We start from the raw sequence: 12770 nt of genomic DNA, 5'->3' as shown, positions 1-12770 counted from the left end.
GAGATGTCTGCACAACAAAAGTTTTGTTTCATTAATTCATACTACTATTATTCTTATAGCATCCCATTCATAGTTAACATTACCCTTTATGCATGATTTATGATCATGATCGTGTAACTAATAGCTTTTAAGGAACTGGACTATTCGGTTCGTCTCCAAAACCCATCTTCCTTTTAAACAGAGGAGTACAGAAACAGTTAATAGTTGTGATCATCTGTACCCAAGTAAAAAATACGGTCGCCTGTCGAAATATGGCAAATCATTTTCACGTACGTGTTAGTAATTTGACACTTCACAGATTTAGTAGATAAAATCGAACCTATCATTTTTCTCAGGTTAGGACATATTCGGAAAATCATTCACTATCAAAAGATTCTGTAGACACTGCTCTTCAAAACTTAACGAGGGAACCAACTTCCGCCCGACGTGACACTGCCAAGTTACGTAACTCTATGAAATTTGGACCACAGATATAGAAGGAACTGCTACAATATAGTACAGAAGGTGACTGAAAAAACTACGCAATGAGACGAACAGAAATGACACTCGTATTCAAAGACAATAACACTGAAGACCCCCATGGTTTATGATGGTCCCCTGCACGTTATAGAAGGCGGGACACGGCTTTTAATAGCGCCTGTCATCACCACGGACGGCAGTGCTTGCTCTGAGACGTCTGCCTATGCTGCACGTACTCTCATATGGCGATACGTGCGAACACGTAATGGACCGACGTACTCTGTCGATCGTTTTGATGGTTCAGGTGCTATCGTGTGTGGAGGTATAATGTTACATGCACGTACTAGCCTCCAAATCTTTCTACATGGTACACCCACTGGTCAACGTTATTGTGACAATTTACTGCATCCTCACGTGCTACTTTTCAGGGGTGCATTCTGCCCTGACTTCAGTTTTATTGATGACAAGGTGCGACAGCATCGAACAGCTAAGGTGGAGGATATTTGGCGAATGGACTGGCCTGCCCGTTTCCTCGTTTTAAATGCCATCGATCACGCGTATGAGAAGCGTTGGGGGAATGTATTGGAGCACGTCTACGTCCACCAACAACTGTCCAGCAGCTGTCAACCCCGTTGCTGGAGGAATGAAACGCCCTACTGCAGAAACTCCTACGCAAACGTGTGGCCAGCAGCTTGTGACCACGTTGCAGAGCATGCACGGCAGTCCATTGTGATCACACACCCTACTGAGAACCATATCTCGCCTTTAGTAGCGTCTAGTGGACCATCATGAGTAGAGATGACTTCAGTGTAATGTTCGTCTCATTCCCCATTCCTTTCAGTTACCTTTTGTACTACACTGAAATAGTTCTCTCTACACAGGGTCAGTCAGGAGGAAAGGCACAAACGTTGAGGGGTGACAGTATTGGTGATTACGAACAAAACACTTCCAATTAACATATGCCCTTTTCTGAACTGTATCCGACAAACAGCTGGTTGAAAATCATTCGCATTCACATGCGAATACGACCAAAGCGATATTGGGCTATGTAGTGTTGTTTATACTGAAATATCAATGCGGTATTATTGTTGACCAATTCATTGGTGCAGTTGTTTTAGATAACCTTCTTAATGGAGTACGGTATCTTGATTTTCTTCAAAATGTGTTGCTGAATGCTTGGGACTATATTCCTTCAGCAACACGAAGTCGTATGTGCTCTCAGAACGATGGAGCACATTCCGTACGGCCAGTGACACAGTACTTCAATGAGACGTTGGATTCGTCGCCGAGGAGTCATTTCTTGGCCACCGAGGTCACCCGATCTTATTCCATCAGATTACTGTTTGTGCACTTGGCTTAAGAGCGAGGTCTACAGGCGCCGAGTGCACATAAAAGACGAGCTTCTCGCTAGTGTTTTACATGCTTATGCACAAGTAAAGGACTGTACGAATGTGCTCAGACCAGCAACACAACAGCTGTCTACAAGAGCTGCAAAAGTACTGCAACTGACGGTGGACTTTCTGAACATCTTTTGTAAGCAAATGTACACAATTAAACAAAACATTAGATCACAATGTTTCATTTACTATCACCAGCATTTCACCTGCTCCCCTCTCTTTTCATAAGTTTTCTCAGAGCCTGTTAAGAATAGTGTGCATGGTAATGGGCAATAATGGCAAAAAAATTTATTTTATTCTATTTCCATAATTTTTAACTTAGCCTCAGGCAGCGGCGTGAGCACTTGCGTGAACTACTCCGCGGTACTTGAGGCCGGCCATGCTATTACGCTGAGCTAGGGACGCCACCACGGTATTGGTGAGTGAGAGACGCCAATTTCCTGCCACGAACACGGCAATGGGAGCACCGGGAGCCGTCACGTGATGTAAGCGAGATGGTCGGCGAGGTAGCGGCCGCAACAGCGGGTCTCTCTCTTGCCTGCCAGCTTCCTTAGACGTGTTCACCAGTCACTCCTATTGAGTGCGGAATGCTCTTCCCGTACCATGTGCGGTTCATTCCGCGGCCGTAGCCAGTGTACATGAAAATTGTACCCTTTAGTGGTAGTTCTTGGGAATAAAACCCAGTTTTCCCTGAATCCTGGCATTTCTCATTTTACGTGTAGGAAAAACACTCTGGATGCCCACCTGAGATCCTGATACCTCCTTGACATGTACAACAGGACGTACGACGTTTTCTTTTTTTTTTCAGAATCGATAAAGCTATCACCCCTCAAAGCATGTACCTTTCCTCCTGATTCACCGTGTATTTACTTCGCAGTGACGCATCATGCAGCAGTGTAGCTTTTTACAATGACGTGCTAACAGAGTAGCAAATCTCTTCCTCATAATAACATTTGCTAATTGAACTGTCTAAATTTAAAAGACTACCTCTCTTATGACATCTATTCAAACAATGACCAAACCTACTTCTGGAATATGGAGGCTCTCTCAATAGAATAACAAAGGCCGACATTTGCTTGGGACACCTTTGCATCAATTACTGAAGAATGGTTTCAAAATATACTGGAACATATATTTTTCCTTCAACACGTAAATTACGCACTCTAAGAAATGCAGTCTTTCTTTAACTAATGATTTTAGTCGTATTTTAGCACTTGTTATTATTAGACCCTGTTATTAAAAAAACGAAACAGTAGTTTTTAATGCTCAGTTATCTTCTGGGATTAGGAATAGGATCCTAGCACAGATTAAGTGACTAAGGTCAATAACAGTTATGGATCACATATATGTGTTCCACAAATGTATCAGATCACCGCGAAAGAGATCCACGCATTTCTAAAAATCTAACGAAACGGATCCCGGCATAGATTACGTGACTAATGTCACAAATATTCCACACACGTGTTAGATGACTGCGAAAGATATCCACACGTTTCTAAAAATCTAATGAAACAGTACACTGCCCGGAGGCGCCGGTACGTTGAGCTGACAAGGGTGATAGCACTGACCAGTACTGCGCAAGCCTCGTTTACCGTACAAAGTGCTCTAATGGAATTCTTCCTTCTGTATACAAACGCTGCTGCAAGCTTGTTACGCGTCCATCCGAGGCTCATTCCCAGTGTATTTCCACAGTGCTTACAGTCTGCAAGGCCAGCGACTGACTGCTTCTTTGTCCTCTCCTGGCGCTCTCGTTTTGCCCTCATACCTTTCTCCCCCCAGCTGTTCATTTCCGTACCTCTCAACCAATCGATTCCTATGCGTGAATCAGTAGTGGAATCAATATTTTTATACACAAACCATACATTTAAAAAAGGTCACTATCACAAATAGTGAAAAATGTATACATTTATGGTCAGACAATAATAATTGCATTACTTTTATCGTTTTTATGAAACTGTCGCCTTCTCGGTATGACAATCCTACACAAAAAATAAGCACTCAGCTGAAAGTGTGGTCATCCAGTTACTGCAGAAAGCTACGAAACGCCTGAATATTCCACACGTCTCGGTGGACAGCGGCAGGGATGTAACTGTAATATGTACGGGAAACTTCATGTAACTAGATTTCCTGCTCTGAGGGCTGACCATGCGCCTCATATTAGCTACTCACAAAGCTGTCCGTGGCAACGGTAATACGAGGCGGCGAACATTTCCTGAGTTAGTATTACAGAGAGCAGTGAACGCCAACTCTTTATACTGGCAGTACGTCACATTCATGTTGAGTTTCCAGCCAGACGAGTATCGGAAAATAGAGGAGCTGTTTCGGTGTCAGTAGAGCAAGAGTGTACTGCACCGTAATTTGTTGCAGAACACACTCTGGGTACACTTGCACTAGTTACACTTCAGTGGCTGTTTCTTCCTCGTCCTTGACGCTGCTCTCCAACAGTTGTCGTGATCTTCACACCGAGTACTGGTTTGATGCAGATCTCAACGTTAGTCTATCCTGTAGAAGCAGCCTCATCTCTGCAAACTATTGCAACGTATACATCTGAACCTGTTTACTGTATTCGACCCTTCGTGTCCCCCTACAATTTCCACCTCTCACATTTCCCTCCATTACCAATTCGATGATTCATTGACGCCTCATGGTGTCTCACCAACCGATTCCACCTTTCAGCTAGGTCCTGCTGTAAGCATCTTTCCAGTCCGACAGTATCCGATATCGTGACTAACTATCTAAACTTCAAAATAGTTCTCCAGCACTAATTTTCAAAAGTTTCTGTTCTCTGTTTGGCCGAACTGCTTATCGTCACCGTTTCACTTCCATGTAACGCTACACTCCAAAGAAATACTTTAGAAAATTCCCCCAAAATTTTGTTTCACAAGAACAAATTTCTCTTTCTCAAAAGCACCGTTTTTTTGCTACTGCCAGTCTTCACATCGGCCATAGTTATTTTGATGCTCAAATAGCAAAACTCATCTAGTACTTTCAGTGCCTCATTTCCTAACCTAATTCCCTCAGGTTCACCTGATTTAATTACCCTACACTTAGTTAACCTTGTTTAACTTCTATTCATGTTCATCTTATAATCTCTCCTCAAGACATCCGTTCCGTCTAACGGCTCGTCCAGGACGTCTTTTACAGAATTCAGTGTCACCGGCAAACAAATTTTAATTTCTTCGCCCTGAACTTTAATTCCGTTTGTATAGACTAAATAACATCGGACATGGGCTACAACCCAGTCTCACTTCCTTCTCTGCTCCCGGCTGCCTTTCATGTCCTTAAAACACTTTGAACTGCAGTCTTGTTTTATGAAGACCGATTAATGAAAAACTGGAAATCACATTTATATTCCGAAAGCCACTTTACTGTGTGTGGCGGAGGGTACCTCACTTTCCCCATTTCTCGATGCATTCGCGAGTGGTGCGTAGGAATAATTGCAGTCGATGTACTCCCGTATGTGCTCTAAAATCTCTCTCTCTTCACCACTGACTTAGTAATTTCTGAGAACATTTCTCGCGGAGAAAAACATTAGTCTGGATAAAATACTTTAAGAATTGATTAAAAAACTCTTGGGAATAAGTGACGTTTGTGAAGTCACAACGCCTGCTACTTTCACTGCCATCGCCTATCATTTTGGAACAAATGGTTTAGAGGTGGTCACATTCTGAGCGAAACCGGAAACCAATGCACGTAAAGATTTTATTGCTGTCAAGACCGTTTTTAATCCATTTACGAAATAAATTACATGTAAAAAAGTGGGCGAACAGTGGAGAAAACAGTGAACCACGATTCAACAAGGATGCGAGTACAAACATTTGTGCGGCTGGTCGCTGTTTTAGAAGTAATTTTTGCCACATAAAAATGACACGCTTAGAGAATGCAGTTCGTGCAGCTGACGTTAAAATGCGTCCACGTGCGGCAGCACGCCTAACACAAAGCCAGGATAAAGGGCAAAGCACTCTGCACTCTGTAGGGAACTGTCCACATTTTGCAGCTCTCAAATGAAACCTCTATGTAACGCATCAGCAGTAGAGCCCGCAGCAAATCGCGGGTAATTAACTAATTAAACAAATAAATAAATTATTGGCAAACGGTAGCTCTCCATGAAATGCAACCGGCGCGCAGCATTAGGGGAATAAAACTGGCTGCCGTGATATACAGCGCTGCAGAGCGGGCTACCGAAGTTGTTATCCAGGCACAGCCTCGCAGTGGTTGGCGTGGAGTCACCTCAGCCGGCAACTCCCGCTGTCAACAAGCTATGCTGCTAACACACGGTAGACTGAACGTAGGATCGCAAAGCTGAGGGAATTAAATGCAAGAGGCTGGCCGTTACAAAAGACATCGTGTGTCCCTCAAAACACATTCGCATACACTCTTAGCTGCACATAGAGGCCCGTGGATCGGAACATTTAAAGATCGCGAGCCTAAATCACACGACGCACCCCTGCTTTCCCTTCGGCGCTTTTTTTCTCCTGACTCTGTGAGTGTGTGTGTGTGTGTGTGTGTGTGTGTGTGCGTGTGTGCGTGTTTTCGCCGACAGCAGATCAGGTCCTGTGGTTGTTTAAACGTTAGTTTGGGAAGTGCACACGTAACCACGACCGAAAGTATCTGATACAGATCCGCCTATGTTCTACCAGGAAACACTTAAATGTGGGCTGTGCTGCTTGTCACAAACTGTCACCCACAGCTGTCTGTTTGCAACACCTTGTGACCTATTGTCCTGTTCTATCACACTGTTCATTTACTAGAACCTCGATCGTTTGTCACTGTCCGGAAATGAGTTCTGCCTTTGGTGATTGGCACGGTTCATTGTAATTAACATGGGCCCGCACTAATGGTGCTAGCGACCTCTTTTACGACTTCACACGCAAACGTTTCGCGACGCGGTTGACTGCTGATCTTGCAACACGATACACGAACGAAAGTATCTTCAGTCGTCACTTGCGATTACACAGTTTGTGGTCTCTCTCTCTCTCTCTCTCTCTCTCTCTCTCTCTCTCTCTCTCTCTCAAACAGAATGTTCACCGAATTACGTTCAAATTCACGTTTCTCGATTCCGTAATCGCCTTGGCTTGGCTCATTGTTACTTCGACGACATTACGCACGAATACTAAGGCACACTTGTCTACAGTAACTTACAACTTACAGATACTTTTTACAGACGAAGCGTTTACACAAAAAAGAAAAGAAAAAACTGCTACTGTGCAAGTGCTACCCGTTTACTGGAAATGCGGCGATTTACGTTCTATAGGCCATGCATCCGGCAGTATCCGTGCGGCTCACGACCTAGTATCACACGCAATTCCAGCAATCACTTACCGCGTTCTCGAAAGAGACGGCTATCGATTCTGAGGCTGGCAGTGATGCTATAGCACGGAATAAGTATTACATCTTTCACCGTCTCCTTACCCAGCTGTGTTCTTTAGTTTATTTCTGTGATGTGCCGTGTCCACTGCAGTGGTCGCTTCCGTGGCGTTTGCAGTCAGTCCTAAGACTGCAAATGCACGCAGTCCACTGCAGTGGACACTCCTTACCGTTGCTGAGTCCTGCATGCATTTGGTGCCTCATGACTGCTCCGAAAACGCCAGCTGTCCACTGCAGTGGAAATGGTGCACCACAGGATTGTCAGTACTGAGCAACAGAATTTTGAATTTTGCGTCCTCTCTTATTTCCTACGAAACATTATTCAACTTTTTATAATTTTCGTTGTAGCCGAGAACCTTTCCATGAAAATGCAATCTGCTATTTTCCAGTCTAATTTCTTAAGTCCTCCGTTATTACTACACAGTTCAGACAAAACAGCTATGAACAGTGAGCATCCGAAATTATGCTTATAGCCAAATACAGATGGCGTGTATCGTGTCATAACACGTACGTTGCTGTAACACTCTAGATCGCAACAAACTGCTTTACATGAAATGCACCAAGTATTCATTTACGCACCTGTTTAAGACAATATTCGAAAAGTGATATTAACTGACAATGGGTGATTTAAAAAATACAGTGATAGCGAGTGGGGGATACCAACAATTGTGCGAGGTGTGAGTTTATGCCCCGAGGTGGCAGCAGTGACTTGACAGTCGTGCTGAAGGCGAGGTTCTCAACAAACATTTCATAAAAAATTAATGAATTTCTAACCAAAAACAACGGATAGACACAAAGAACCACTCATAGGCACATCGATTATAAAGATCATTTATAAAGCCCAAAATGATAACATCAACACACCTTAGCAACTGCAACCATATAACATCTTTGTCCAACTGTCACAACTGCCAATCTGTCAAAGCTGACGAGAGGACATCAAATTATAAAAATCAGAAGAAAGGATGATTACCAACAGCAGCTAACCGCAAAATAGAGTGTAGCACATGAGTCCTAAATGTAATACAATACAGAGTGACACCAAACACTGATAAAATATGGACCTAAGTACCAAATTTGTATATCTAGAAATACGATTAATCAAAATTATTATAAAATAAAAATATTATGTAACTTACGTAGACGGTCAGAAGACGACAATGTAGTCGTAATGGATCCATCACAATAAAAACAAACTGTTACAGCAGCAATCTGGATTTTATTACATAATGTCTCTAAGAGATATCTTCAACGCTGCTGGCCCATTGGATCGTAAACCAGAAAAAATACACTGATAGCGAATTCCTCATAGCTCAGTACACTGGGTAATCCAAAAATTAACTTCTAGTGTATTCTTACCCATGCAGGTAATTGCGTTACCGCAACCAAGTTATTCAGGGGATTGCTCCGCATTTGGAAGAGGATAAATATTTCCGTAATGGGATAATATTTTTCGTAAATCAACCATCGTGGTTAGATAATAGTACTTACTATAGCGCTAAACAAACGCACATGCTTTACGAGGATAGTTGCATGATAGCGCAAAAGGCAGTGTGTAATGTTATCTCTCGAATGATTGCATTACTGGACCTTTATTTCCTACATGTTGTACAGTTAGTGGTACAAATTATTAGAATATGGAGCTGTAAATAACGTCTCAATTAGGTGGCTCTCAACCCTAATCGTATGCCTTCTGAATGGAGCCCTCTCATATTGGATCCTTTGAAGAGAGACGTGCCGCCATCAACAATGTTACAGAAGTTTTGGGCGTCGTGTTGGTATTAGGCTCCAGTTCCCTGGCCTCACAGGTCTGCCAACGTTCCATTGTTGGACTTCACGTGTTAGGGTCATGCTATACATGGCATTCAATATAACTGTCAAAGACAACGAAGACTTTGTTGGACCAATATACGAGATGAAATGAAAAATGAAATGATCGTATGGCATTGTTGACGAGGAGGCCCCATTCGGGGGAGTTCGGCCGCCGTATTGCAAGGCCTCTTTAGTTGACGCCACTTCGGCGACTTGCGAGTCAATGATGATGAAAATGATGACGAAGGACACACAAAACACAGATCCCTGCCGAGAATCGAACACGGGCCCCATGCGCGGTAGGCGGTAACGCTACCGCTACGCTACGCGCACAGTATGCAAAATTTCAAAAATATGAATTTCGCACGCAAATGGTTACGAGTACACTACAAAATAAAGCTACGTCTCTCTCCAGACATTCTTCCTGAATCAGTGCAGCAAGTGACTGAGTGGCCTGGTTAGTCGCTGGTGATCATATTAACTACTGTCATGTTTCTATGAGTTTGCGGTTTTGTAAAGACTGACTTCAAAAAATGGCGTGTCTACACAAAGTTTTGTTTTGGACTAGAGGAAACCGCTGCAGAAACGGACAAAATGGTAAAGAAAATGTGTAAACAACGCTTTACTTCAGGTACAGATTAATGACTGGCATGAGCGTTTCAAAAACGGGAAGTATAGACTGTTCCGGTCGGCCGTCAACTTGCATCCCAACAGTGTGTGTTCAGGAAGTGGAGTATCCGATTTTGAGCGATCGTAGGCAAAACAATGAAAGATCTCTGCAGCACCTTGGGAGAAAGTTAATGTATACGTTAACTTATTTCCTCACAAGAACTGAGAAGGAATGTGGCGAAGTGTTACTGCGTATCTGCTTCAAGACGTTCAAATGCAACGATCGTTTTGGAAGTGCGTAGCGAATTTTAACAACTCTCTCAAGATGATACAAATATCCTTTAAAACATTATCACTGGGGATGAAAGTTGGGTTACGGCCATGAAGCTGAAATTCTAAGCAGCAATCGTTACAATGGAAGAGTCCTCATCCACTATGGTCGAATAAAATTCGACTATTCTAGAGTAATATTAAGTCCTTGATGTTCTTTATTTCTTAACGACATTGTTAGAGTTCATGCCTCCAGGTCAGACCGTCGACAGAGAATTCTATCGCGATGTTCTGAGACGTTTTGACGGAGGTCATGAGAAGTGTACCTTTACAGAAGTCGTGTATGAAATTTTGATTAAAAACACGACAGCTGTCCCCAGCTAGCGTACTCACTACACTGAGATTTCTTCCTCCTGTCCGAAATGGAAATCACGTTGAAGGGGCGAAGATTCGATACAATGGAGAAGATACAAATGTAATCGCAATGAGTAGTAAACATCGTAAGAAATAAATGCTTCCAGCATGACGGTTCCCTATATGACTCATCTGAATGACAAGGTTCAGAATTATATTTAGGTAAGACATGACTATTACAATCCGTAGGTTGCAGGAATATTTGTATAACACTTCGTACTTTGGGTAGCTGCTTGCGATTTAAATAACCTTTAACGCTATTGCCCCTTACAGAGGAGACCTATTTAACTATTTGGCTACCCCTCTGCTATAGTGTGTAGGCAGACTAAGCTACTGTAGTAGTGCTACCGCCACTATCCTGGATTCCGGCGCTTTCCTAAACATTACGACGCAGTACAATGGCGGCCGTTATCGCGTCTCTCCTTGGCTCGCGTATTTCCCTTTCCCCTCCCCGTTCCTCCGACTCTCCGCTTTGACGCCCTTCTGCGCGTACCGCTTTTCACATGCAAATGAAGCACATCTCAGGCGCCGTCCGTAACTCTACAAAGCACGGCGTAAAAAACTGCTTCGTACTATAGCACGTTTCTACTGCTACTCTGTCCTGTTTGAGGTCATCTCTGCTGCTAGCGAAGCAGAATTCAACTCTCGTTAGTCTCTATGGCCCAAATAAAATAGTAGTAAACGGGGAACAGTGCATCGGAGCAGCAGAAAAATGTAATTAAACCTGAAACCAGCTCTCGTAACTCTCAACAAACGTGCAATTTACTGCTCTGTAAGCGTGGCTTCGCGTGGGCGCGCGCGCGCGTGTGCGTGTGCGTGTGTGTGTGTGTGTGTGTGTGTGTGTGTGTGCGTGTGTGTGTGTAGAAGAAAGCATGCGAGGGAACAGCTAGGACTGAAAGCACGCAGTATGCTTGCAAGTAATTAAGCCACATTTTCTATGTTTAACTAGGAAACTAAGCAGCACCAGTCCTGTAAGCTAAGCACACACACAAATCCTCGTCTTTCTGCTACGTCAAACTGTAACAATGTAAACATTACATTGAATGTTAGCATTATTTTCTTATTGCAACATTATCGCAAATTTTCAGTATCAAATTATTATATTCGCTTTTACTTTCACATTACTCGGTACACAAATAATTGATTTTAGGTATAAACAAATCAACATGCCTCTGCTTCTATTGATCACCAAAATGCTTGTGATATTGACAGCTTACGAACAAAACTGCAAAACAAAACCATGTTCTTGAAACTTATACCACAGCCGGCAGAAATTTCGAAGCAACGCAAAAAAGAAAGGAAGATATTCACGTCTTTCTTTTATTCTTTAAGTGCTAACATTTTAGATAGGCTTGACCTTGAGCGTCATGAATATCAATTTTAAAAAAAAAAAATTGCTGTAACCAACCGCGTTTACTGCATACAGTTTCCACTATGCGTTTCGGACAATTATATCTCCATCAGGTAAATTCATGACAATTACTAACTTGTGGGTTACCTGTGGCACCGTCTGGCTCAAGGGACAAAAAATTATTTTACCACAAAATTCAAAGTTACGTAAATGTGGCCGGCCGGTGTGGCCGAGCGGTTCTAGGCGCGTCAGTCTGGAACCGCGAGACCGCTACGGTCGCAGGTTCGAATCCTGCCTCGGGCATGGATGTGTGTGATGTCTTTAGGTTAGTTAGGTTTAAGTAGTTCTAAGTTCTAGGGGACTGATGACCTCAGATGTTAAGTCCCATAGTGCTCAGAGCCATTTGAACCATACGTTAATGTTTTCACTACTAGGTGGACAGTGATTAAAGTAAATACTCTAAAATATAAATGTAATTCCAGAAATAAATTTGCAAGAAAGTACCTCCCAATTGTTTATAAGTTCCTTACCTACCTATGGCACAGAGACAGTGAACCATCAGGCACGGAATAACAAGTAGTGCAAATTTCAGCTTTTCCTCTCCGTTTACTATTCAGTGTACCTCGCACGACACTGTGCACTGACCAGCCCTGGGCCCTATTTTTGCAGGTGACCAAACAAGGCCGGTGTGTACGGGCCGAACACAGAGTTAAAAGTAAAATGGATTCACTATTTAGCCAGAGTCTCACTGAAATTCTGTACACAGCACGGAAGTAAAAAATTACATCGTTCGAACACACGCCCTGTCTAAAGGCGAAATCAAGCTACAAATAGTGCGGAGCTGTTTCCATGTAAAAAACAAACAAAAAATATTTCCACGAAGGCTAATTACGAATCACTTTGCACGCCCTGCTAACAGGAGAGTATTCCGCGAAAGGCTGTCACCGGAAAACAGCTCGATTCTTCTTTATATCAGCTAAGCGCCACCTACCACCGCTCATATTTCCACGCACTTTACGCTGTCGTCCTCGCAACAGCTAAATCACATTCCGGCTCCAAGACCATCGAGGAGCTGCTAAAAGAAGCGACGG

This window comes from Schistocerca piceifrons, chromosome 6, assembly GCF_021461385.2.
Source record: "Schistocerca piceifrons isolate TAMUIC-IGC-003096 chromosome 6, iqSchPice1.1, whole genome shotgun sequence".
In the NCBI taxonomy this organism is placed as follows: Eukaryota; Metazoa; Arthropoda; class Insecta; order Orthoptera; family Acrididae; genus Schistocerca; species Schistocerca piceifrons.
This window is presented reverse-complemented; position numbering follows the sequence as displayed.